At 51.7% G+C, this 27,315-nt stretch overlaps 1 protein-coding gene across 4 annotated transcripts in view; it reads left to right on the top strand.

Annotated features, from left to right (window-relative positions):
• The first annotated feature begins 19,638 nt into the window (after positions 1–19,638).
• CTIF (cap binding complex dependent translation initiation factor) overlaps positions 19,639–27,315 on the top strand; it is a 153,113-nt gene continuing 145,436 nt past the window's right edge. For all 4 annotated transcript variants that reach the window (XM_065656596.1, XM_065656595.1, XM_065656594.1 and 1 more), the window contains exon 1: positions 19,639–19,787. The gene's annotated coding sequence lies outside the window, so the exon portion shown is untranslated. The remainder of the gene's footprint in view (positions 19,788–27,315) is intronic.

Below are 27,315 nucleotides of genomic sequence, written 5' to 3'. Positions count from 1 at the left end.
TTTGCAGTCCACCTCACCATCTGATCGTCCACTTGAAATATCCCTGTTAGCACAAGCAGAAGAAGGAAACGCTGGCATCACATAATAATGCAACATACAGCTGGTAAAATTATAAACGCCTCAGAGGAAAACAGGCAGAACAAAGTTATTTTAAAAACTACGCTGTGCTCTGTTCCGCAAGGCCCATTTGTTCTGTGCACAGAGAACTCCCAAAAGATGTTTTCTCTCTGTGGTCTAGAGGGAAAATTAATCCTGCCTGTCAAGCCAGCAAGTCCCTAAGAAGGACGGGGCCCTCCTGCCCAGGTGTTTTGCTCCTCTGTGCAGGACCAGGAGTCCTTATGGACCTGGAGCAAAGTGTTAAGGAAGGGATCAGGCTTTGGGGTTTGGGTGCTTGGGCACAGCCAGGGTGCAACCCTCTCAACCACAGAGCAAGAAAATTAGTTATTTTAGTGCTGATTGACTTCGATCAGTGAATATTGAAACTGTATCCACACGGAGAGCTGATGCTGACAGCTGTCATCGGAGTTAAATAGCAGAGAGCTGGTGTTATAAGGCTCTGGATGGTGCAGCAGTGATGCTGTGAGCTGGGTTTAACCCTCTTGTCCATCCCCCCGAATTATTTCCTTGGAAAAACAGCTGGGAAATGAAGAATGACAATAAAGACAGTGCCCAGACCAGTACGGGGGAGCGCAGCTGGGTGCTGCGGGTGGGAAGCTCTGCAGAGCGCTGAGACCCCTGCTCGTATCCAAGGTCAGAGGGTCCCTGAGACCTCCCAGTCCCCTCCCAGTGTCCTCCCAGTCCACCCCATCAGCAGAATCCAGCAGGTGAGCGAGCCTGTTCCCGCAGTGCCTGGCTCGGAGGACATGGTGCCCCAAGTAACAGGGAGCTCCTTCCACCCTTGTTCGTCCGGCCGCCAGATCCTGCTGTTTCACCCCACCCTCTCACCACATTTGCTCCCCAAGCTGCTCCCCTAATTGAATTTCCATTCCCTGGAAACTCAGGAAAGGTGGATTTTGCCCAGTCACATTTCCTACCACTCTTCATGCCTCTTGGGTGCAGTGGGTGAGCACTCAGAGAGGGTAGACCCACCTCACAAAGCTGTTTGGGTTAGATGAAGGACGCAGATTTCTTGGCTCTGGACAAGTGCTGCCCACAGCCAGGGCACGGCCGGCACTTGCAGACTTCGGTCCCTCCTGGGACAGGTGCAGGGACATGGTGGGAACGTGACGTGTCCGGTTGTGTTCAGGTTTGGGCCCCTCACGCCAAGAAAGGGCTTGAGGTGCTGGAGCGAGTTGGGAGAAGGGAACGGAGCTGGGGAAGGGGCTGGAGCACAAGTGTGATGGGAGCGGCTGAGGGAGCTGGGGGTTCAGCTGGAGAACAGGAGCTGAGGGGAGACAGGGACACAGAGAAACGGCCTCAAGTTGCGCCAGGGGAGGTTGAGGTTGGATCTGGGGAACAATTTCTTCCCCAAAGGGCTGTGGGGTATTGGAACAGGCTGCCCAGGGCAGTGGTGGAGTCACCATCCCTGGAGGGGTTGAACAGACAGAGATGAGGTTCTCAGGGACACGGGTCAGTGCCAGGGGTGGGTTAGTGGTTGGACTCGATGACCTTGACGGTCTCTCCCAGCCAAAATTATCTATGATTCTATGATCTCTGCAGTGACCAGAGCACCCTCAGCAGGTGGCACGTCCAGCCCGGGTGACAAACAGTGTTTCTGGTGTCCCCATCCCTACCATCAGCCAGTACTTTTCCACCGCAGAGCATTTTCTTTCCAAAACTTTCTTCCCAAAGCGGAGCTGCCTGGTAAGGCTCTGAGCACAAAATCTTTATTCTTCATACATGAACCCTGCCAGGATGGTCTGGCACCAAGGTGGCTGTGGCAGTTGCACATTCCCGTGAGATCTGAAGCCTTCAGTGGGGCAGTCGATGGCTCTTTTAGCACCTTTTGTGCCCTGCTGTGCCTGTCCCCATGTACACACCAGGGTGGTACCAAGGTGCTGACAGTCACATCCTCCCCTGCCCCGGGCAGGGTGACTTCACCTCCACCAGCTGGTGGGACAGAGGGGTGGGACCCTCGGTCAATTGACAGGGTCTGTAAGGGAATCCTGAGTTAATTGACAGGGTCGTTAGCAGAGGAGGTGCCCAGAGTAGCTGCAAAGCTTCTGGACCATGTTGTAATGCCCACAGCCAGATCTGACCAGGCTATAAAACAGGGTCCCCACCGAAGGCCCCCTTGGAGTGGCCTTCTCGGAGCAGCGGGTCTGTGAACTGGAGCCCCCTCCTTACACTGGAAAGCCATCTAAGGAGACTTCCCGGGACTGAGAGCGCCTCAGCTCCTCGTTTGGGTGAGTGGTAATTTACTGCATGTATCCTTGAATGAGCCCTTGCCCAACCCAGGCAAGTGAGAGTCCTTGCCTAACCAGGCAAGCGTGAGTCCTCGCCTAACCCAGGCGAGTGATTATTTCTTGTGGGTACCCTGGAGTCAGAGGGCTCTGGTTTGTTTATTGTGAGCATGTGCATGCACGCTGTGGATCCTCATTATTCTTATTTTGCTGTACCCAAACAATCTCCTCAACTGATATCCAAACCTGTATTTTACATTGTCAGAGTGCTAACTAATTGTATAAACTCTGTTTCTGGTTGGTTTATTGGCTGCACTTTCCCAGCCAGAATAAAGTCCATTTTGGAACTTGTTGTCCACCTAAAGCTGACTTTGGGGTGCCTCCGTGACAGTGGCAAAGGGACCTGCTTGCTTGTTAACAGCCATGAAGCCCTGCGGTGGGTCCCTGGGGGAAGGGACATCCTCGGGACTGCCGGGAACGTGCTGTCCCTCCTCGCTGGCTGCAAGGTGCAAAGGAAAAACAAAAACTTCGTCCTGTGCAAGAGCGTGGGCAGGGAGGGACGGATGACCTGAAGAAAGAGCAGGTGTCACGCGTCTGGTTTGGGAGCAAGACAGGTGCTGAGCCTGAGGAACGGTGGGGGAATAAAATGCAATGAGACAACCTGGCCCAGATGGTCCCTGGTGGCAGCTCAGAGACAGCTGGGGCTGGAAGCAGAGCACGATGCTCCCGTTCTCCTCCTCCCGGGATGTGGCTGTTGGGGCTTCCTCGGTGCTTTGTGGGGTGCAGGAGATGCGGTGGGTGGGCTACGTGCACCACAGCAGCTGTTGGACGTGGTCCGTCCCCACAGAACCACCTGCTGAGGTCCCGTCCCATCACCCTCAGCATCCTTCCTGCATCCCTGCCCCTGGGATGCTCTAGAACGCTGCCGGGCCCCTCTGTGCCAGCTCCCATCGCGATGTAGGGCAACGTTGGAGATGACCTGTGTGGGTGGAGGTGCAGAGGGCACTCCATGTTGTAGAATCATAGAATATTTTGGGTTGAAGGGACCTTCCCAGGCCCCCCAGTGCCCCCCCTGCCATGAGCAGGGACATCTGCACCAGCTCAGGTTGCTCAGAGCCCCGTCCAGCCTGGCCTGGGATGTCTCCAGGGATGGTTCAGCCACCACCTCTCTGGCCAACCTGGGCCAGGCTCTCACCACCCTCAGGGCCAACAATTCCTTCCTCATGTCCAGCCTGAATCTCCCTCCTTTAGTTTAAAACCATCACCCCTTGTCCTATCGCAACAGGCCCTGCTCAGAAGTCTGTCCCCATCTTTCTTACAGGCCCCTTTTAAGTCCGGAAAGGTGCAGTAAGGTCTCCCCGGAGCTTCTCTTCTCCAGTGTCCTCTCACTGCAGTTGGGAGCTGTGGGGGTGCAGAGCGGGTGACAGGTAAGGACCCCCCCGGGTTCCACATGTCCTGTGTGAGGGGCAGGACGGGGGTGGGAGGAACAGTGGGGCTGGATGGCAGAGGGTGCAGGTAGGGGACTTGGTGGGTGCAGTCAGGGGTGCAGGCAGGGGTTCGGTGGGGGCAGGCAGGGGTTCAAGGGGTTCGGGGTGCAGGCAGGAGTTCAGGGGGCTCAGGGGGTTCAGGGGTGCAGGGGGTTCAGGGGTCCAGAGGTTCAGAGGGTTCAGGGGTTAAGGGGATTCAGGGGTTCAGGGGTGCAGAGGGTTCAGGGGATTCAGGGGTTCAAGGATTCAGGAAGTTCAGGGGGTTCAGAGGGTTCAGGGGCTCAGGGGGTCCAGGGGTTCAGAGGGTTCGGGGGTTCAGGGGTTCAGGGAGTTCAGGGGTTCAGGGGCGCAGGCAGAGGCGCTGCCCGCAGTCTGCACTGGTCGCCACCAGGGGGCGCCGCAGGATCACCGCCCGTCGCTGTTGGGGGGGGCGGTACTGCGATGTGGGGAGTGGGATGCAGGCACTGGGGTGGGAGCAGCAGGATGGGGTGCTGGGATGCAGGCACTGGGGTGGGAGCGCTGGGATGCAGGTACTGGGGTGGGAGCGCTGGGATGCAGGTACTGGGGTGGGAGCAGCAGGATGGGGTGCTGGGATGCAGGTACTGGGGTGGGAGCGCTGGGATGCAGGTACTGGGGTGGGAGCAGCAGGATGGGGTGCTGGGATGCAGGTACTGGGGTGGGAGCGCTGGGATGCAGGTACTGGGATGGGAGCAGCAGGATGGGGTGCTGGGATGCAGGTACTGGGGTGGGAGCGCTGGGATGCAGGTACTGGGGTGGGAGCAGCAGGATGGGGTGCTGGGATGCAGGCACTGGGGTGGGAGCAGCAGGATGGGGTGCTGGGATGCAGGTACTGGGGTGGGAGCAGCAGGATGGGGTGCTGGGATGCAGGTACTGGGGTGGGAGCAGCAGGATGGGGTGCTGGGATGCAGGTACTGGGGTGGGAGCAGCAGGATGGGGTGCTGGGATGCAGGTACTGGGGTGGGAGCAGCAGGATGGGGTGCTGGGATGCAGGTACTGGGGTGGGAGCAGCAGGATGGGGTGCTGGGATGCAGGTACTGGGGTGGGAGCAGCAGGATGGGGTGCTGGGATGCAGGTACTGGGGTGGGAGCAGCAGGATGGGGTGCTGGGATGCAGGTACTGGGGTGGGAGCAGCAGGATGGGGTGCTGGGATGCAGGTACTGGGGTGGAAGCAGCAGGATGGGGTGCTGGGATGCAGGTACTGGGGTGGGAGCAGCAGGATGGGGTGCTGGGATGCAGGTACTGGGGTGGGAGCAGCAGGATGGGGTGCTGGGATGCAGGTACTGGGGTGGGAGCAGCAGGATGGGGTGCTGGGATGCAGGTACTGGGGTGGGAGCAGCAGGATGGGGTGCTGGGACGCAGGTAATGGGGTGGGAGCGCTGGGATGCAGGTACTGGGGTGGGAGCGCTGGGATGCAGGTACTGGGGTGGGAGCAGCAGGATGGGGTGCTGGGATGCAGGTACTGGGGTGGGAGCACTGGGATGCAGGTACTGGAGTGGGAGCAGCAGGATGGGGTGCTGGGATGCAGGTACTGGGGTGGGAGCGCTGGGATGCAGGTACTGGGGTGGGAGCAGCAGGATGGGGTGCTGGGATGCAGGTACTGGGGTGGGAGCAGCAGGATGGGGTGCTGGGATGCAGGTACTGGGGTGGGAGCGCTGGGATGCAGGTACTGGGGTGGGAGCAGCAGGATGGGGTGCTGGGATGCAGGTACTGGGGTGGGAGCACTGGGATGCAGGTACTGGAGTGAGAGCGCTGGGATGCAGGTACTGGGGTGGGAGCAGCAGGATGGGGTGCTGGGATGCAGGTACTGGGGTGGGAGCGCTGGGATGCAGGTACTGGGGTGGGAGCAGCAGGATGGGGTGCTGGGATGCAGGTACTGGGGTGGGAGCAGCAGGATGGGGTGCTGGGATGCAGGTACTGGGGTGGGAGCAGCAGGATGGGGTGCTGGGATGCAGGTACTGGGGTGGGAGCAGCAGGATGGGGTGCTGGGATGCAGGTACTGGGGTGGGAGCAGCAGGATGGGGTGCTGGGATGCAGGTACTGGGGTGGGAGCAGCAGGATGGGGTGCTGGGATGCAGGTACTGGGGTGGGAGCAGCAGGATGGGGTGCTGGGATGCAGGTACTGGGCTGGGAGCAGCAGGATGGCGTGCTGGGATGCAGGCACTGGGGTGGGAGCAGCAGGATGGGGTGCTGGGATACAGGTACTGGGGTGGGAGCAGCAGGATGGGGTGCTGGGATGCAGGTACTGGGGTGGGAGCACTGGGATGCAGGTACTGGGGTGGGAGCGGTGGGATGCAGGTACTGGGGTGGGAGGAGCAGGATGGGGTGCTGGGATGTGGGTACTGGGATGGGGGGACTGAGATGCAGGTACTGGGATGAGGGCACTGGGATGCAGGTACTGGGATGGGAGCAGCAGGATGTGGGTACTGGGATGAGGGCACCAGGAGGGGAGGACTGGGATGGGGGTATCAGGATGGAGGTACTGGGGTGGGGGCACCAAGATGTGGGTCCTGGGATGAGAGCACTAGAATGGAGTTACCAGGATGTGGGTGCTGGGATGGGGGTACTGCAATGGGGATACTGGGATGGAAGCACAGGGATGGGGTTACTGGGATGGAAGCACTGGGATGGGAGCACCAGGATGGGGGCACTGTGATGGTGTAACCAAGATGGGGGGATACTGGGATGCGGGTACTGGGATGGAAGCACCAGGATGTGAGTACTGGGATGGGAGCACGGGGGTGGGGTGCTGGGTACTGGAATGGGGGCACCAGGAGGGGAGGACTGGGATGGGGGTATCAGGATGGAGGTACTGGGATGAGGGCACCAAGATGGGGGTGCTGGGATGGGGGTACTGGGATGGGAGCATCAGGATGGGAGTATAGGGATGGGGGTACTGGGCTGAAGAGCACCAGGATGTGGGCTATTGGGATGCAGGATAGCAGGATGGGGGAGGGAGGTACGGGGATGGGGACCAGCATGAGCTGGGTACCAGGATATGAGGAGATACTGGAGTGCAGCCTCGTTGGGATGCAGGAACGCTGGGACAGGCTGTACCAGGATGGGGAGCAGCAGGACAGGGGAAGGCAGGGGGATGCAAACACCTCTCCTCTTGGGGCTCGTTCAGGACCTGACTCAGGTTCCTCTGGGGCTTGGCTGCTGCTGGCAAAGGCTCGGATGTGGGAAAAGGGCTGGGAAGAGTAGGCTACTGGTATGCTGGTCACAGTGGTGAGAGCCTGTCCTCATCGTGGTCATGAGCATTCCTATAACTATTCCTATCACCTGTAACTGAAGGAGCTGGGTCTCTTTAGCTTGGAGAAGAGGAGACTGAGGGGTGAACTCATTCATGGTTATAAATATATAAAGGGTGAGTGTCAGGAGGATGGAGCCAGGCTCTTCTGGGTGACAACCAGTGACAGGACAAGGGGCAACGGGCACAAACTGGAACGCAGGAGGTTCCACTTAAATTTGAGAAGAAACTTCTTCCCGGTGAGGGTGCCAGAGCCTGGAACAGGCTGCCCAGGGGGGTTGTGGAGTCTCCTTCTCTGCAGACATTCCAACCCGCCTGGACACCTTCTGTGTAACCTCAGCTGGGTGTTCCTGCTCCGGCGGGGGGGTTGCACTGGATGAGCTTCCGAGGTCCCTTCCAGCCCCTGACACCCTGTGATTCTGTGATTCTATGAACTTGTACTCCATGTGAACAACGATCGCATGAAAGCAAACAAAATAACAGCTGCTGCAGCCAAGAGCTCAAAGGGCAGAAACCCAGCTCTGTTTAACTACACTTTATATCAACTTTGCTGCCGCTTTTCACCTGCCATGAACAGCGACAGGAGCCCAGGGCCGCGGTTTCAAAGGCTGACGGCACCTTTGTCTGCACCGGCATCCAGAGCTGGAGCTGCCGGTGGGTGTGGGGTGGGATGTGGTGCTGCTGGGGCTGCGGACGCAGCCAATTCCCGGCTCTTTGGAGCAGGGCCTGTTGCGACAGGACAAGGAGTGATGGTTTTAAACTACAGGAGGGAGATTCAGGCTGGACATGAGGAAGGAATTGTTGGCCCTGAGGGTGGTGAGAGCCTGTCCCAGGTTGGGCAGAGAGGTGGTGGCTGAACCATCCCTGGAGACATCCCAGGCCAGGCTGGACGGGGCTCTGAGCAACCTGAGCTGGTGCAGATGTCCCTGCTCGTGGCAGGGGGGGCACTGGGGGACCTGGGAAGGGCCCTTCAACCCAAACCATCCTGTGATTCTATGATTCTATGACATATTTGACATGGAACTAGTGAAGGAGTCCAGTGGGACCAAGGAGGAGCTCCTCAGTCTGGTCTTTGGTGGAGATATTGTTGCCTTCGTGACAGAAAGGACCTTTGCTGCTCTGAGATGTCCTCCCACAATTCCCATATTTTTGGGGAAAATACATAATCCCATATTATAGGGAATAACATGTTCCCACATATTATGTGGCTGTGGTTTGTCAAGACCTCTGACCTTATAGGAGCCGGGCAGCAGAAAGCAATGGCACGCACAGACAACAATTTAGTGCTGAAGATGGGAAATAGAAACCTCCTTATATATACATCAGAAGTATTTTAGCTACTTGGCACCATCAGATACATGATCTGATCTTCAGGCTCACAGCACTGTGAGGGATGTTGGTACTCCCAGCACCTGAGGTCTGGCTGATGGATAAATCCTTTGCAAAGAGACCATTTAATTAATACAAATCCGAATCTATTAAAAAAATTTGTCTCTCCAGATAGAATTATTTTCATTTGTGCGTTTTCTACCTTGCAGGGTGGTCACAGCCAGGGATGCCACAAGGTTTGACGCTTCCCTCTGCATCCGAGTGCACCCAGATCATTTATCCGGGATTTATGAGGCGATGTCTGTGTGTAGATATTTCCCAAGGTGAGCAGGAACAGACTTGCTGAGCTCAGGGCCAGGAGGGACGTTCTCCTCTGATGCCCAAAGCACCGCACCCAGTAATCCTCATACAATGTCACTCATTTATTTAAGCCCTAGCACGCTCTTTTAGAAGCCTCTATTAAATACATTCCAAAAAAAACCCCAAAAGGACAAAAAACCAAACCATTTTGATTAAAGACTCCAGCTGATGAGGAATCCAACCACAGACCTGGGTTCCACACCCTTAATTACCTTTGCTGTCAAATGCTTGCAAGTAAATTTGTCCGTCTTTCATGTCCTGCCATGAATCCCTGTATTTCTTGTATTGTAATTTCTCGTCCATTATAATCACTGTGTCCTGGAGAGAATGAACAGGAGATTTTAAAACACATGTAGATGAGGTTCCTAGGCATGTGGGTTAGTGACAGAGTTGGGCTAATTGTTGGATTAGATGACCTTGAGGGTCTCTTCCAACCAAAATGGTTCTGTGATTCTGTGATTTATTCAGGGCTGTCTTTGTAGCCGTAGCAGTTGAGCCCTTTCTGAAGCCAAATCCCTCCTAGGAGAACACATCATTTGGGAGAGGTAACCATGTTGGTTCTTTTTTTTCTTTAAAACCAGAGAAAATAACTTCCCATCATCTTGTTCTCCCATGATTTGTAGCATGACTCTGGCAAGATCTGATGCCTTCTCCAACAACTTGCTAGAATCCAGAAATGGATCAGATATACCATTAAGAAATTATTTTATCTGCTACAACTGCTACATGCTCCATCAATGCTCAGAACTGGAGCAAGAGAAAAGTTGTAGATCTCTTCCAACTAGATGTTTCTCTTCTAGATCCCAAAATCTCATGGTTTTCCAGAAGGTGCTGAAGATTTTGAGTTTCTTGGGTTTACGGCATTCTCCAAATGGCTGGAATTGCCTCCCAAACTTCATGAACATTCCGTCAATAAGATGCTAACCAAGGTTTGAGTCTACTGTACCTACAACTGTTGGCACTTCAGCCCCTGTGAATGAAGCCCAGCTGGGGAACATGAGTTTACTATGCAGAAATTAAACATTGTCTGCCTAGAAGTTATATTATCAGGAGTCCAAAAGCAGCTTTTTCATGGTTACTTTCCTTTCAAGAAAGAAGTTTCTCTCTGCGACGTGCACTTAATTGTGTTGCTAGCCCTTTTTAATTAGGATAATTTAGAAATTAAGCTGAATTAAACATTTTCTTCTGGCGGTCGAAGAAGAGGGCACACTGGGATAACTGCTGAGCCTGTTCATCCCTGGTCTACCTTCAAAGACCTGCTAATATTTATTAATTGGAGTGAAACTAAAGAGAGATTAATTCAGCATCTTCCCAGATTTTACCGTCACTTCTCAAACGAAGGGAACTCCTCACTCACTGTAGGGAGGGAACACAAGAAAACATCTCCTTGTGTCCCATCCTTGGAGAAAAAGGTTGTGTCCTGGTACCCAGGAAAGCCAAGGTGCTGAGGGACCATCCTTGCCCAGGTGTCCCCAGCCGGGTTAGAGACCCACAGTGGTGTAGCGACATATTAGAAAAGCATATTTATTTTACAGCCAAAGCTCTGGAAAATCTCACTTCTGCCTCATAGCATTTGGGTGGCTTTTCAGGAGAAAGCATGGTAATTTGGGAGCCTGTACCAACCCGGGTTGTGGCATTCGGTGCTCCCACCCATGAACACGTCTCCCCACAAGGGATGTTGTCAACGTTGATTTGCAGCTCTCTTATGTCCGTGGACCTTCGACTGTCTTTTTCTTGCAAGAAACCCAGAAAATGGGCAACTTGGAGGTGCTGGTTAGGGATGGAGAGGGAAGAAGGGATGAGTGCATTCTTGGACATGAATTTCAAGGATGACAAAGCCTTGGGGTTGAAGGATTTGCTGTTGGGCACCTGTAGCTCATCTGTTGACCTTGGCTGATGGGGAGAGAGATGAAGAAGAAGTAGCAGGAGATGAAGGCTCCTGGTGATCCTCGTGTTCCTGGGAAGTCCCAGTGTTCTGGAGACCATCCTCCAAGCACAGAGCTCCCTCCACCTCCTCCAGTCAGCACGATGGGATGGTTCGAAGAAATTCAGGTAAAACAACCTGATTTACCTAAAGCACGGTATGTTTATGAATTGCTCAGGCTCCAGGGCAAAACCTACCCACCACCCTGGAGAAGGAAGAAGCCCCAGGTACTTCTTGGGGGTTATTTGTGGCTGTTATAAATGCCTCGGTTTCCCTTCTGGGTGTTACTCATGGCGTGGGGTCAAATGAGGCCTTTGGAGGAAGGACCAGGCAAAATAAGAAAAGAAAGTGTTGGTTGGACCCAGGTGAAAAGATCTTTTGGGTTTTTTCTGTCATTTCAGACTTCATGCACTGCGGATTTTGTGGCAAATAAATAGAACTTCTACTCTCAAACGGCCAAATCTTTAACCAGTGCCTATCCCAGAGGGTCTGATGTACCCAAAGCATCGGGAACAGCATGGAGATCTTTGTGGAAAGCATGGCTTGTTCCTGGTGGTGTGGAATTCAGTAAGGACTGAACCAGAGTTCCTGATGTATTTTTTGCAAAGAAATCAGTGGTAGAGAAAAGATACAGCAAAAAGAGTAACTTGTGTTGTGTGGGTCAGCAGGTACCTTCCTGTCGTAGCTACAGCTTCCCATCCCATGTCTATGTGCTATCCCCTGTGTATATACAGAATCATAGAATTGTTTTGGTTGGGAGAGACCTTCAAGATCATCGAGTCCGACTATTTAACCTACACTGTCACTGCTCCATGTCCCTGAGAACCTCATCTCTGTGTATTTTCAACCCCTCCAGGGATGGTGACTCCAGCACTGCCCTGGGCAGCCTGTTCCAATGCCCCACAGCCCTTTGGGGAAGAAATTGCTCCCCAGATCCAACCTCAACCTCCCCTGGCGCAACTTGAGGCCGTTTCTTTGTGTCCCTGTCTCCCCTCAGCTCCTGTTCTCCAGCTGAACCCCCAGCTCCCTCAGCCGCTCCCATCACACTTGTGCTCCAGCCCCTTCCCCAGCTCCGTTCCCTTCTCTCAACTCGCTCCAGCACCTCAAGGCCTTTCTTGGCCTGAGGGGCCCAAAACTGCCCCCAGGATTCGCGGTTTGGCCTCCCCAGTGCCCAGCACAGGGACGGTCACTGCCCTGGGCCTGCTGGCCACACCAGTGCTGGTACCAGCCAGGATGCTGGTGGCCTCTTGGCCACCTGGGCACACGCTGGCTCATGTTCAGCCGCTGGCACCAACACCCCCAGGTCCAGCTTCTCTTCCCCAACCCTGCAGCGTTCGTGGGCTTGTTGTGACCCAAGTGCAGGACCCGGCACTTGTCCTTGTCGAACCTCACACAACTGGCCTCAGCCCATCGATCCAGCCGGTCCAGATCCCTCTGTAGAACCTTCCTACGCTATGAGGATATCTGCAGTGTGCATCTATTTCTGTCCCAGCGTGGTTAATACAAATCTGCCCTGCTGGTTCCTGAAGGCCACAGCACGATAAAATCCCTGCCGCACGCCCGGCATGTTTGTGGTTTGATATCGTTATCTCTTCTTTTCCCCTATCTAAAGCAGGTGCATGTCAAGCCCTTTTCTTCCAAAAGCTTTTGCAGCGTATGGGGAAGAAAAATGTTGCCCTTTCCTCCCCAGTCACCTTCCTGGGAACGCAAAGGGGTCTGAACTGGGGTACCGGGCCATGGCAGCTCCTGGGGAAGGGATGGGGGGTACTTTGGCCAAGCATATTTTTGCCAAAGCCAAGTGATAAAAAGCAAAGTCCACATGACGATAAGCTTGTTTATTTTATTAGCAGGCCAAGGATAAATCCTGGGATCTCGTCATTGCTCAGCCTGACCTGCTGGTATGTGGAAACCACAAGCCACCTTGTCCATAGAAGAGTTTTACTATGTGGTTGAGGACTATCATTTCGCAGCGTGGAGATGCCCAGTGGGAAAAGAAATGAAAGCCTCGGGTGCTCTGAGACATCACATCTCCTTGGTGGAGGTAGGTCTGTAAGTCCTTCCCCTTGTAGGAACCGAGTCTGAGAGACTCTGATGGTTTCTCTTTTGAGAGTAAAATAGAAATTGAACTTTTCTGCCAAAACCATACGTAATTTCCAAGCTCACCCATGCTTGATGGGTGCTGAAGTGACGTTTGCTGCCAAGTCTCCTTCCTGTTTGTGGTGGCTTTGCTGGATTTTGGGGGAAAGGGGGGATCTCCATACTAAGCAGGTGAGACAGGGCCAGGAAAGGCCCCATGAGATGAGTGGGAGACAACAGAGGCTGCAGGAAAGTGTCTGCAGAGGATATGGGCTCCCAGGAGCAGGAGAAGCAAGAAGTTGGGTTGGTGATGTGAGTAGGTGTGTGGTGAAAGCCTCCTTGGTGGGCTCCATGCTCTTCCCCACCAGATCCCACAGTAACCCAGGGTTGAGCAAGGAAGCTTCCACCACCCCGAAGGAGATGAGGCACAAGACTGTAACACCCTGAGATACTTCTCATTTTCCCAAAGAGAAAGATTTTCTCCTAGGACTTTGTCCTGAGGACAAAAGACGTACTGTAACACCCTGAGATACTTCTCATTTTCCCAAAGAGAAAGATTTTCTCCTAGGACTTTGTCCTGAGGACAAAAGACGTATGTTCAAAGTGTCCTTCTCAGTCCTTGCTAACCCAAGGCTGCTGGCAGCTCTACGAACATGGGTGGTGATTTATACCTGGTAGAACCTGAATCACAAAGTACTTCACCAACGTGGTAAGTAGACCTGTACTCATTTCAGGGGAGGGAAACTGAGGCTGAGAACAGAAGGCTTTCACCTATCATAACCAGTGGCAGAGCCAAGGTCATCCAAACCGAAGCCCATTGAGTTATGGGTGCTCTCCACCCATGTCTAGCCAAGGGTTGGGCTACCAGCCCCACAGCCGTACCTGCCCTGGGTCTTATAGAGCAGCCATCACAGCTTGGTGTGGTGCCTGGCCTGCTCTCTTCAGCCTTGTTTCTAAAGAAAAATGTTCCCAGGACTAGAATGCTAGCTCTCCAGCTTGCCGAAAGCATGGTTTTCCTCCAAAACCTCTTAATTTAGTCTCCTTCTTGGTACTACCTCTTCCCACGTAGTCTTTTGGGGCTGCAGTTTGCTTAAAAGTCAATGGTTTCAATAAATTGCCTGTATGGAATGTAATAGCAAGTGATGAAACAGCCAAGTTGTAGAATCACAGAAAGGTTTAGGTTGGAAGGGACCTTCCCAGCTCCCCCAGTGCCCCCCCTGCCATGAGCAGGGACATCTGCACCAGCTCAGGTTGCTCAGAGCCCTGTCCAGCCTGGCCTGGGATGTCTCCAGGGATGGTTCATCCACCACCTCTCTGGCCAACCTGGACCAGGCTCTCATCGCCCTCAGGGCCAACAATTCCTTCCTCATGTCCAGCCTGAATCTCCATCACCCCTTGTCCTATTGCAACAGGCTCTGCTTGAAAGTCTGTCCCCATCTTTTTTTAGGCCCCCTTTAATTATTGAAAGGCCACAATAAGGTCTTCCTAGAGAGTCAAACTGGAAGACTCAAACTTGCTGGTGTCCTCCATCCAGCTCCCTGGCTGGAGGGGATTGTCCAAATCCCTCACCCTAATGCCAGTGAAATTCTCCCACTTTTTCCTTCTTCTCCCACCCCAACGATTAGCAATTCCCTTCCACTCGACCCCTCTAAATGGCATCGCAATCCTCTGATGTAATTAGTATCCACAATAAGGGATATTTCCTGGCTGGCCGCGCCTTTGCATAACATGCTTGTTGATGGTTTATTTGAATTTGTTCTCCAGGAAACCCAGAGTTATCGATGTCCTTGTCAGAGATGATTTCTGTCACCCTGAGGAGGCATCTGACAAGATTCGCTTTGCCTGGTATGGAAGGACATCCTTCATCATCCATCCCAAACTCTTGTGATGCCTCTGCCAGCTCCTGTCTCAGCATCCTCAGCAGCTTGGCCTTTTCCTCGGGGCTGGAATAGTGGCAATCCTTCAAACTGGTGATTTGTTCTTACCTGGGTAATCATACTTTGTGCTTCTAAGGCCTCTTTAATCCAAAGATGTAGCTGTGAATTAAATTAGGGGAAGAAAGTAGTGAATTATGTCCAGGTAGCCTCATTATTCAGCTGATTTATGTGAAATACCGGAAATTAGGGATATTATTTTAAGCGACACGGCAGGTCAAGGAGAAAATCCAAATGTTCCAACTTGCATCTTCTTATCTGCAGTATGGAAAGCTGCGTCAGAGCTGGATTTCAACCTATCTTCAGCAAAGCCGTCTTCATCAGCCTGGCTCTCCAGGACCCGTCCTGTTTCAGAGCTCCATCGAATACCAGTGAATTTAGTCTTGACTTGAAAATAGCCTTGGCACCGCTGGATACAAATGCCCTTCTAAAAATAACTGAGAAATGGGGGAAGGAGCCTGTCCCAGCGCTTGACATTTCAAAACCAGGTTCTCCTCTTGCCACAGGAAAGCATTGCTTCACCCATTGGCACCCTGCTCTGAAATTCCGTTTATATACGTATCTAGGAGAGAGTTTTGACAGCTTTGTGCCATCTCGTTTGCTGTGAACATCCTGGCTGGCCACACTCACATCCCACCACCTCAGTTTCTCTCTGTTTTTGCAGCCAGGATGTCTCATCCTGTAAGATTTGAGTGGAGGAGGAACCTCTGGAGCCCCATGTCCAATGTTGGTCCCTCCAGACACGGACAGACGTCTCCACGCTCGAGAAAGAAGGAAGAGCCACTCGCTCAGGCCCTGTCGGGATGGGAATAAAGACCTTGTTTGTCTCCAGTACTTGCTTCCACAGTAGGTCTATTATTTAGATTTTAAAGGAGGTCTGTTTGCTTTCAACTCAACTGCAGCCCAGCCAGAATAATGATCTCTCCAACTCTGGCAGGAAAATTGTTGACCCAACTATTTCAAGGGTTTGTTTTCCTGCGGGAGTCTGATGGAGCATCTAAGCACTTGATGGTATTTTGATGGTCACTTCTTCAAAACCTACTAAGGGCATCACTGTGTCTCTGTCCCAGGAGACATCCCCACCGTTCCACCTATGCCAGAAGTATTTGGGGAAGAAGAAAGAAATAGTTTTCTTCTTTTATTTTTCAATACCTGTCTGTACGTATAACTGAGATTTCCACATAGGGGATGTATAATTTGAGCAGAACACAGTATACTGAATTTTGCCTTCAGGCTACACTCTCTGCAGCCAAGATTTGCTCCAAGCTAGCGAGGGAGCACCGAGCTGCTGGCACACCACAGCTCCGAGTGAGCTTTGTAAATAATCTATATTTCCCCTTTGTAGCAGCAGGTTCCCATCATTGCTAAGGCTTTTTAAAGGATATTGCCAGACCAAGAGCAGAGTTTGGCACGGCATCTTTTCGGTTGCAGTTTGTGCTCTCAAATATCTTCGCACTCCCCAGCTGCTCTTTCCATCTATCATGACTTTCCTGGGACAAAAATCTTGAGGTGGGAGCATTTCTCTCTGGCAGAGATTTACCAGGTCTCACTGAATGAGGCGAGAGCTTAGGAATCTGCCTCAATTCCCTCTGCTAAGGCGATGGAGGAACACCCCCCGATGCCTCACCACCTCCCCAAATCCACGCTTTTAATAAAGAGACAATTTAATTTCCCAAGTGCTGAGTCATCTCCTGTTATTACCTGGCGTGTGGTACCCAGAACAGCAGCCACAGCATCTTTTCCTTGGGAAAAAAAAAGGGATGTTTCCATCCTCTCCTCCACACCTGGCTTTTCACAACTCCTTTTTTTATTTTATTTTTTTTTCTTTTAATTGGAAAGCCTCTTCTTTCCCAGTTCCCTGCTTTCTAAGCTACGATGGGATTAAGCTGGGAAGGAGGGATAAAAGGAGGAGGTCAAGCAGGGTTGTGCCTCCATGGGGATGGTACCAGCAGCTCCACTTGGCTCTTTGGACCTAAAGCCATGCCGGCTCCTGGAGAAAAGTCCCCAATTAATCTAAAGATGCTCATTTTTCCCGCTGTGACAGGTTAATAACGAATGTCACGCCCAGCATGGCCATGGAGCTTGGTGGCATTTGACAGGACAAAGGGTGATGGTTTTAAACTAAAGGAGGGAGATTCAGGCTGGACATGAGGAAGAAATTGTTGGCCCTGAGGGTGGTGAGAGCCTGTCCCAGGTTGGGCAGAGAGGTGGTGGCTGAACCATCCCTGGAGACATCCCAGGCCAGGCTGGACGGGGCTCTGAGCAACCTGAGCTGGTGCAGATGTCCCTGCTCATGGCAGGGGGACACTGGGGGAGCTGGGAAGGGCCCTTCAACCCAAAATATTCTGTATTCTATATTCTATTATGTGATGTCGCCAGGTCAGGGATGCCTGGAGCAGGTCAGGGCAGGAGTAGGATGCTCAGAGAGGTCCCACCACGAGGGGCCAGGACACGACATGACCCTCCAGGATCAGGACTTTACACATTGACACCATTAATATCACTCCTACAGGCCAGCGTTATCCAAACAAGGGTGATTTGCTGTTAATTAGCAGCTGATATTAATTGTTATCAGGTTAAAGATGATTTCTTTATATCATATATATGATATAATATATAGTATCATATATCACATAATTTTTATGATATAATATCTATTTTTACATATGTATATATAAATTTATATATAATATATATTTTTTTATGTAATACGCATTTTATATATACGTGTTATATATAAAAATATATATAATATATTTAAATACATTTAAATAGATAAAAATATAAATTAATATATACTAATCTAAAAATATATAAAGATATAAAAATAAAGATATATAATAGATATATCATAAAAATGATATGATATATGATAATACATATTATATTATATCGTATATTTGATATCAATCCAAATCACACTAAAATTTTTAAAATGCACGTTAACACAAGAACAGATCATTTTGGTTTTTTGGGCTTTTTTCCCTCAATCCTGCTTTCCTACACCAGGAGCATCCCGGGGAAATCTTGGTCCTGGGGGGATGCAGGAGATGAGCCATCAGCTGGAGCGATGCTACGGGCACTCAGCTTAATAATTAATCTGTAGTATGACCATCGATACAAACACAAAAATCCAGGCAGTCCCCCTTGCTTAAAATATGACGAACTAATTTTTTTTTTTCTTTTTTAAATCTAGAGCTAAATTAACAATGTGCTCTCCCAATTATAGCCACCCTCCAGTGAATACAAGGTTGTCATGGCAACCTGCCCAGCAAATGACACGGCCAAAAATAAAGCACAGCAGGGAGAGAGATCTTTTGAATTCGCTTTTGCCGTCAACGTGGAATGAAGGTTTATCCAGAGGGCGGTTCTCCCGGTTAATTTACGGCTGCGGTTCTGCCGTCGGTGTTAATTAACACGATCCATTTGTCCGGGTGGATGCTCTGGTGGAACCAGAGGGAGACCAACAAAGAATCCATGGCTGGAAATAAAGTTACCTCTTGAATATAACCCAAACAAGAAAAAAGAGGAATTATTTGTGTGGGTTGGTGTTTTTGGGTGCCTGATGGGATCAGGAGAAGGTGGTTTAAGTCGCTCATAGGAACATTTCCAGTGGCTTTGAGCAGATTTGAAGGGGCTGAATGGACCCAGCTGGCTAGGAGGGTGTTTAAAAGGTGTTTAATTTCTGTGTTTTACATTTTTGGACTCGGAGTTTTGTGTATTGAGGTGGAAACGCTGATTTATATGGAAACACTTGCAGTTTTCTATTTTTAAGCTCAACTTAAAGCCCACCTCCGTAAAGCCCGGATGGACCCGGCTTGACCGTGGAGGAGAAGGGATGGGAAAGGACATGGTTTTGGGGCTGAATCCTGAAGGACGCAGCCTGCCTGGCTGGGTAGGGGTGGAAAAATGAGAATTAACAGCGTTCAATCTGGAGGAAAAAAACAACTGGGCAGGAACAAGCCCAGGTTCCAGTATAGGTTGGGGAATGACCTGTTGGAGAGCAGTGTAGGGGAAAGGGACCTGGGGGTCCTGGGGACAGCAGGGTGACCATGGGCCAGCACTGGCCCTTGTGGCCAGGAAGGGCAATGGGACCTGGGGGGGATTAGAAAGGGGGTGGTCAGTAGGTCAGAGAGGTTCTCCTGCCCCTCTGCTCTGCCCTGGGGAGGCCGCATCTGGAATATTGTGTCCAGTTGTGGGCCCCTCAGCTCCAGCAGGACAGGGAACTGCTGGAGAGAGTCCAGCGCAGCCACGGAGATGCTGCAGGGAGTGGAGCATCTCCCGTGTGAGGAAAGGCTGAGGAGCTGGGGCTCTGGAGCTGGAGAAGAGGAGACTGAGGGGGGACCTCATTCATGGGGATCAATATGGAAAGGGGGAGTGTCAGGAGGATGGAGCCAGGCTCTTCTGGGTGACAACCAGTGACAGGACAAGGGGCAATGGGCACAAACTGGAACACAGGAGGTTCCACTTAAATATGAGGAGAAACTTGTTCGCGGTGAGGGTGCCAAAGCCTGGCCCAGGCTGCCCAGGGGGGTTGTGGAGTCTCCTTCTCTGCAGACATTCCAACCCGCCTGGACACCTTCTGTGTAACCTCACCTGGGTGTTCCTGCTCCGGCGGGGGGGTTGCACTGGATGAGCTTCTGAGGCCCCTTCCAACCCCTGACACCCTGTGATTCTCTGATAAAAACACACCACCACAAAAGCTGTTTTGAAACCCGGGCGTTTTAACCGGCGGTGTCACCGGGGTGGCAGGGGGGGTGTTAGGGGGCCGTCCCCGAGTTTTGGGCGCCCTGCGCAGCTGCCCCCGGCCAGGCCGGGCGGCGGGGCGGAGGAACTACATCTCCCGGCAGGGCCGGCGGCGGAGGCGGCAGCGGCGGGGGCCGGTCCGGGCGGGGCAGCGGCGCCGCGTCACTGTGCGGCCGCCCCGGCGCGTCCCTCCGCCGGGTGTCTCCTCACGGGCGGGCAGCGCCGCGGCTGTCCCCGCTGTCCCCCCCGGCCCCTCCCCGCCTCACCCGGAGCCCATGAGCCTCCCCGAGGGGCTGTGACAGCGCCCGGCACCGCCGCACGGTAAGGCCGGGGAGGGGGGGGCGATGACACAGCAGCCGGTGCGGCGGCGGGCGGAGGGGGGGGGGGGGGGAGGCACGTCCCGCCTTTTGTTTCCCTCAGAATTAATTTAAAAAAAACCCAAAACAACCCACGCGTGGGTGCGCGCTGGGCTGCAGAGAGCGGGGCTGACTGGGCCGCCGTGGGGTTTGGGTTTTCGTGTGATTTTTTTTTTTTTTTTTTTCCCCTTGGGATGGGGGGGTTGGTTTGGCGTTGCGGGAGCGGCCTCGTCCCGCGGGGTTTTCCCGCCCGATGTGTCCCTCGGTGACCAGGACAGGCAGGTCTAGGGCTGGATGTGGGTCCGGCTCTCGGCCTCTGGAAGGTTCCCGGGCGCCCTAACGAAGGGCAGCACCGGCCTCTCCCTCCATCTCCTCCAGCGTGTCCCCCCCGCCAGGCAAAAATGACATGGAAACCATGGGGCGCAAGAGCTCCTGTAGCGATCAGCGTGGGTCATCGTTATCCCCGTTACGGGAGGATGAGGGTGGTGGCGGCGAGGACGGACAAAGGTGTCACCTGCTTTAACCCTCAGCGCCTTCACAAGGAGGGGGACACCCCTGATGGCGTGTCCTCTGCTGCGTGGTCCATCTCCCACCTCCCTGAGGTGCTTTCCTCACCCTTCACCCACGGCTGGGTTTGGGCATAGCGAGCGAGGGCTCAACCAGGGACTGGATTTTGTTGTTATTTTCTTATTATTGGTGGTTTTTTTCTTGCAGAGTCACTCTGGTCGCACGTAGTCTCAAGGACCTCGGGTGACAGTAGGGGATGACAGATGTTAGTGGCAGTGGAGCAGCCAGCGCTCGCGGGACATTTTTTTGCCACAGCTGCTCCCAGCAATGCCATAAATCTGGAAGCAACGTTGCTGGGCGTCCCTGGCATCCCAACGCTCCAAAACTCTATCCTTGGAGTAGGTTTTTTTTTCCATAAAATGAGACTAAGATTCATCTCCCTGTGTCAGGCTCCTCAGGAAGGGGTGACACCCCCGCCAGTCAGACCCCACACTGGATGAGGTTGCAGTCTCATTAGGTTGGAAAGAGGTAGATTTTGTTTCTTAGCAAGGCTGGAGTGCCCTGGGCCTTTCTGGAGATGTGGTGGCTCCTCTAAAATAGGCCATTTCCACATGTCCAACTGCGCCACCTGCGCTTCCGCTCCAGTGATCCATGCTACTCTTCCATCAGCATTCAGGTGGGTAGGGGATGAAGCTCAAAATCACAGATTTATTACCAAAAACAAAGGAGATGGGAGGAAGCAGGAGATACATTTAGCTTCCAGGTTGTTTCTCTCAACCCAAAGACACTAAAATAAGACCAGGTGATTTAATAGTCCCTCTTCTCCAAAATCTAGGAAGGCCTTTTGCTGGTGGACCATCCTCTGAGCATCCAGATGCTGGCAAGGGGATGCCCCGTGGTATAGAGAGGGAAACATCCCGCTCCGCTTACAGCTTCTGTGACCCTGACAAGCAAATATTCACACTTTGTCTCCAGCAAATGGAAAAAAACCCCAGCAACCCAACTTTTTATTGCGTCAGTCTATGTTCTTTTTCCCTGTAACGGCTTTGCTCTGCCCTTGCTCATCCTGAGGTCCAAGAGCAAAACCTTGCGCTGGATTTTATTCCCTCGAGCCTCGAGTAAAATTTGTAGGCTGTGGTTTCCCCGTGTTAAGCGTGTTATCTTTGGCAGCGAGACGAGCGTTGTCTGTTTTGGGAAGCTCAGGCTGTGCTTGGATGTGAAGCTCTTTCCCTCTGAGCTCTATCTGAATCCTCCTTGCAACGTGGTTTCTGCACTGGAGGCCTCTTTGAATTTAAGGTGTGGTAGTTAAAGCTCCGTGGGACTTGTCCAGCTCTTAGGAAGCATTTTTTTTTTTTAAATTAATTTATAAGATCTCATGTTACTTTTAAAGGAAAGCAGAGGAGCAGTGGTTGGATGCCGCAAATGAAGGTGATGTGGGGAAGCCCAGCACCCAGGAGCTCCCCAGCTGACAGGAGACTGGAGAAACCATTTGTGGAGATGAACTGGACACCAGTTCTGCCTTTGCGGGGGGTATTTGGGAGAGGATGGAGCTACCTGGAGACCTTTTTTCTCTTAACTGAGTCAGCCTGGTGTACAAATGGGGTGAGAATGGTCTACGGAGGGTTCCTGGGGGTCATGAAAAATAATGTGCAAAGCATGAAAACATACTTGATAGTTGTTAACCCTTGATCCAGACTGTGGAAGGGAAGATGACGAGGTGCTGAGCTTTATCTCCAAATGTCCCTCTTTCAGCAATCTGTCTTGGAAGAGTAAAACCCTCCTTTTTTTTGCTCTCTGAGCATTTTCACTTCAGGGTGAAGTGCTCTGTTGAGTTCACTCTACTGTGGTCTCCTGGTGAGGACAAATTTTGCTACACTAACTCTCTCCCTCCTCATTTTGGGTCTCTCTCTCTTGTTTCTCCTCGCAGCCATCTTTGCTGATGCTTCATATTTTCCCAGCAGGAACGGTGCGAAATTGCAGTAGTTATCGCTGGTTGAGTTTTTGCTCTGCACAGCAGCCAGAAAACCCTCCTGGACCTTATTTAATTTCATGTTCTTGCTGCCAAAGTGAGTCTTCGGGGTCCTGTGTATTTGTGAGGAGCTATTCCTAAAAGTATAGCTGGACCCTATGGCCTCTATGGAAGCTGGGGGCAGCAGAGGAGCTATTTCAGGAGGTGTTTGGGGCACATTTTGCATGTTGCCTATTTCTGCTAAAATACGGAGCAATTAGATGTTGCTAATGGTTTCATTGTTCTTCAGTATTACACATGCCATCGTTAAGTTTCAGAGTAAACAAACTGCTGCGCTGTTTGGGGTAGCTCATGCTCTTAGACTGGGGAAAGGACAATTTTTCTCTCTTGAAAATCAAGAGGTGTTGAGGCTTCTGGATGAGGAATCTCCATAAATGCTTTGGGATGTTCTGGTGAAACTCCTTGGAGAAGGTGCAGTTCTGCTGCCTGAGTGTAATTAGTGCATTAGTGAGTCATCTGAAATAAAGGGCTAGTGTAGCTCATCAATCATTTTCTGTTTGTGTAAGAGACTGACTATTTTATTTTATTTATATATATGTACATGCATTTTTGTATATATAGAGAGTAATTTACAACATAGACGCTGTGCTGGTCATCCAAAGAGAAGTATGTTTCCTGCTCAGTTCAGCCTGAAATGAGCATGACATTGAGTGTTTTCAAAACTTCTTGTGCATTTAGCCATCAACTTTCCCAATGAAAAAAGAGGTTTTGTTTCTTCCACGTCTTCCTTGGGCTGTGTCATGGTGGGTCTTGTCTTGCTGGACTCTGCATCATCACTGTCTGTCTTTTGCAATGTAAAGATCCTCCAAAAGTGGCCAGGAATGGGGGTGGCATCTCTCTAATGGACTTAAGATCTTTCCTTTTCAACCCTTGGCCTCCCATGTCCCTCAGGCACGTAGCAGTCATGGTGCAGGAGAAGAAAAACCTGTTTTCTCACGTGGCAGGAGAACCTGTGGTGACACAACTAAACTGCCTCTGCTATCTCAGCAGGACCAAATCCTGCCATGCCTGTCGGCCGGGAGCATTCTGTGCAAATATTTCATAACACTCAGCGATTTATCGAGGGCGTCTCCTCTTGTGACCACCAGCACCAGCTCTGCTTTGTCTTCTTCTCCAGCGTGGTTGTGTCCACCACGCCATGGAGTGGTGATCGATGTCACCTGCATCTCTGGGGCGACAGGATGGAAGGGGTTGTGGGTGGGATGACATGTCTGTGTCCCTGGAATGGGGAGTGGAGGTGAGCAGCTGTGTGGTGTGCTCCATCCCTTGCTGTCCTGTCATGTCCAGGTGATCTGAGGACGCACGTGGGTGCCTACAAGCTTCTCATTTCTCACCAGTGATTTTAATTTGCTTTAGTACAAAAAAACCCCCCACAACCCAACCAACCTTCCCTGTTCCTTTGGATCTGGGACTGATTTGTACAGCCTGTGCTGCCCTGGGAAGGGTTTGGCCCTGCACCGAAGCAGAAGCTACATGGGGGGGACACAGCTGCCACCAGCTTCCCCAGTTGCCTGTGATGAGGAACAGCTAACAGCGTTCATAATTAATTCTGAAAAACGCTTTTGAACTCATAAAATCCTGGAGGAGCTGTGTTGCTTGGCTTGTGTTCACCAGGACCTCAGGAGAAGTTGGTGTTGACAACCAGGTTGTCACCATTCCTCTGCTGCTGGTTGCATTGGGTGGTGGCTCCACAGGAGGCGAGTGGTTGGGTTTGCGTGGGAAGGGTGGCATGGGAGGCTGTGGCAGGACAGTGTGACATGCCACAGCGGTCAGTGGGGGACAGGCCAGGGGCAGAGATGTCACCTGGTCCGTCCCTAAGCTAGTGTTGACAAAAGACTTCTGCAAATAAGTACGTAGATCCTCAAGTGTTTTGTATCGTTTGATTAAATCTCACAAGTCTGATCTTTGGAAGCACAACGCTTTTGAGCTAGAACAGAAACGCATCGCAGATGTTTCATGGGCCTCGGCCGTCATGAGCATTGAGTGTCTCATTTGTGAAGTCTGAGCTTTGCCAGCCAGCATGGAACTGGTCGTGAGTGACGCAGCCTTGGGTGAGATTGGGGCCAGGCAGCGGCTTTGCAGAGCTGGACTCAGCCGTGGCTGCAAACTGCTCCTTCTACTTCATGGTCCATGGAGACCTTGTTTTGGGGCCACCAGCTTCTGCAGGTGGATTTAAGGGGTGTTCAGGTCTATGAAAACACATCTGAGTGTTTTCTAATAGGAGATCTTGCAGGAATAATTGTACGATAAATGATAAATAATCAAGGCCAGACTGGATGGGGCTTTGAGCAACCTGATCTGGGTGCGGGTGTCCCTGCTCATCCCTCATCATCTCATCCAGCCTGGCCTGGGATGTCTCCAGGGATGGTTCAGCCACCACCTCTCTGGCCAACCTGGGACACACTCTCACCACCCTCAGGGCCAACAATTTCTTCCTCATGTCCTCATCTCCTCTCCTTTAGTTTGAAACCATCACCCCTTGTCCTATCACGACAGGCCCTGCTCAAAAGTCTGTCCCCATCTTTTTTACAGGCCCTGTTTAAGTCTGGAAAGGTGCAATAAGTTCTCCCCATCCTGGGTGTCAGCGGAAAAGCAAGCAGGAAGTGTTGCGGTTGCCAGCTGGGCTTAATAACAGAGAAATGGTTTAAGTTTAAGGTGGCGTTTGCTTTGTGTGGTGAGAAGAGCCGGGGGTGGATGCCTGCACCCCCAGGAGCCATATTCCCTTAGACCGGGGTGTATCAGTTATCCGACAAAAGCCTCTTCCCAGCCAATGATGGGCTTGGAGGCATCTTTGATGACATTTTTTTCTGGCTTGGGAAGGCGGGCCAGCGGTCGTAAAACTCGCAGCAATAATTTCTGCAGCTGTAGGCTTTACAGCAGGAGGTAGAAGCTCAGGGTGCTTTTGGAAATGAGTTCTAGGAGAGGAAGTAAAGGGAGTTTTCAGGAGCTGTGAGGTCTCATTATGGCTACAGATGCCTCTAGAGGAAGAGGGGGCCACAGATGTGGATGAAGAGGCTGAAAAGCTGCAGGGACCAGCTATGATGAGGTGCTGGATGCCTTTCTCTCACGGCTTTTTTTTCCCCTTGTTTTGGGACCAGCAGTTTCTCGCATCCCGCCAGCAGCTCTGAAATAAAACACACACTTCTGGAAAGCTCTTCTGGTGACCAGCGAGGTTTCCATCCCTTCCTGCATCCCTGCTTTGTCCATCCCTGTGCTGGCCTGGCAAAAAGCAGCTTTTTTTTTTTTTCTGCCTGTGAGGATGCTTGGAACTGCAGCATCCTTCCCCCTCCGATGCTTTTAATGCAAAAATTCACCCCATGGTGCTGGTCCCTTTCCCTTCCTCATGGGTTTTGGAGCGCCTGTGGAACATACATCATCTTTCTCAGAATCAGCTCTGAGAAAGGATATTTGCACAGCTTTTCATATATTTTTTTTGCATATTTCCATTACATAAGGTGAAAGATTTATTTATTGACTGCAAATGGCCACTTCAAAGCTGCTTCTCTAGATTTCTGATTTGTTTGTTTGTTTGTTTTTGATTAACAGAAATGAGTCTTATGCACTACTAGCTGTCAATTGCTATTTCTCCAGAAGCTTTTTTAACCAGTCAAACTTGACAGAGGAGTGCAAGTCTCAAAAATAAGAACTTATAAGCTCTTGAAAAGAGGGTGGAAAAGGGAAATTCAGATTTCTTCTTGCCTATAAGGAGAGGCAACAGCAATCATGAGCTTAAATATTATCTGTCTGGGTGCAAGCAGGTCAGTTAGTTCAGAAGTGGCTTTAGTAATTAATCAAATTTTCTTTAAGGAAATAACCCAAATTGCCTTGAACGTGGAGAAGGAGGAGCCGGCTGTAAGGATGCTGCCTGGAAGGTGTGATGGGATGATGCTGCATGATCTTTAAGGTCCCTTCCAAGCCAAATTATTCAATTTTTTTACTGCCCCACTGTTGTCCCAGGACTTTGTGCTTCCACATGACCACTGAGCTTGCAGTGAAAAGCCCGTGGCTGATTTTTGTCCAGGTTCCCTTGTCTATACCAATATTTTGCAGTTTCAAAGGGTTTTCCAGCCTTGAACTTGGCCACTCCATGGACCTGCTGGGATGGATAATCGGGTATTAATTATACTGTTACTGCTCCTAATAGTGGCATTTATGGTTTAGTGCTAGTGTTGGGTTAACGGCTGGACTCCATCTTGAGGGTCTCTTTCAACCAAAATGCTTCTATGATTTCATGTGTTGCCACCTAGAAGCTCACGTAGCATGTTAGGACACTGGGGAGTGGATAAAATCTAAAAATCTTTCCCCGGAATCTTGGCCAGGCTCACTGCGCTTTCCCACTGAACCTGAGGTCACAGCCGAAAGCGTTGCCTGGAGGAGACGAGCCACCAGTGCGGTGGCTTTTCGGCATCATCGATGGTCTGTGAATTCGCCCTGGAGCTGGAGCTGCTGGTAAAAGTGACAAGGGAACCCCTGTTCCCAAAGGAGCCAGGGGTAACGCTTGGCCCCTTTCTGCTCCTGGCAGCTTTTCTTGTTACAACTGCAGCATGAGGCTGCTCTTCTATCCATTCCCCTTCTGTTGTCACTATATATGCTTTCATCCTTCTTTTTTTTTTTTTTTTTTAAACTGGGGATTCTCTTCCTTTTTTTGAATGATTTTCTTTACGCTCTTCTCTATTTTGGGCTCTGGGGGAGGAAGTGACTCAGCCTTTCCCCTGCCCTGGTTTGCACACTCGTCTCTTGCTGCCTTTGCTGAGGTTTTCCGTGAGCACCCCCAGTTACTCTCGCTTCATTCAGCCAGAGCCTGGCTGCCTCCTCACTGCACGTGTCGGTGGGGAAGGATGAACCGTCAACAGGAGCTTTCCCTGTGCCAGGAGGGTTGTAACGCGGTGAGGAGGACACGCTGCCAGCCCTGCAGCAGCTCCAGGTCTCCTACTCTGCTCCCCATCCCTGAGCATGA

This window comes from Caloenas nicobarica, chromosome Z (assembly GCF_036013445.1).
Source record: "Caloenas nicobarica isolate bCalNic1 chromosome Z, bCalNic1.hap1, whole genome shotgun sequence".
Lineage (NCBI taxonomy): Eukaryota > Metazoa > Chordata > Aves > Columbiformes > Columbidae > Caloenas > Caloenas nicobarica.
This window is presented reverse-complemented; position numbering and strand designations above follow the sequence as displayed.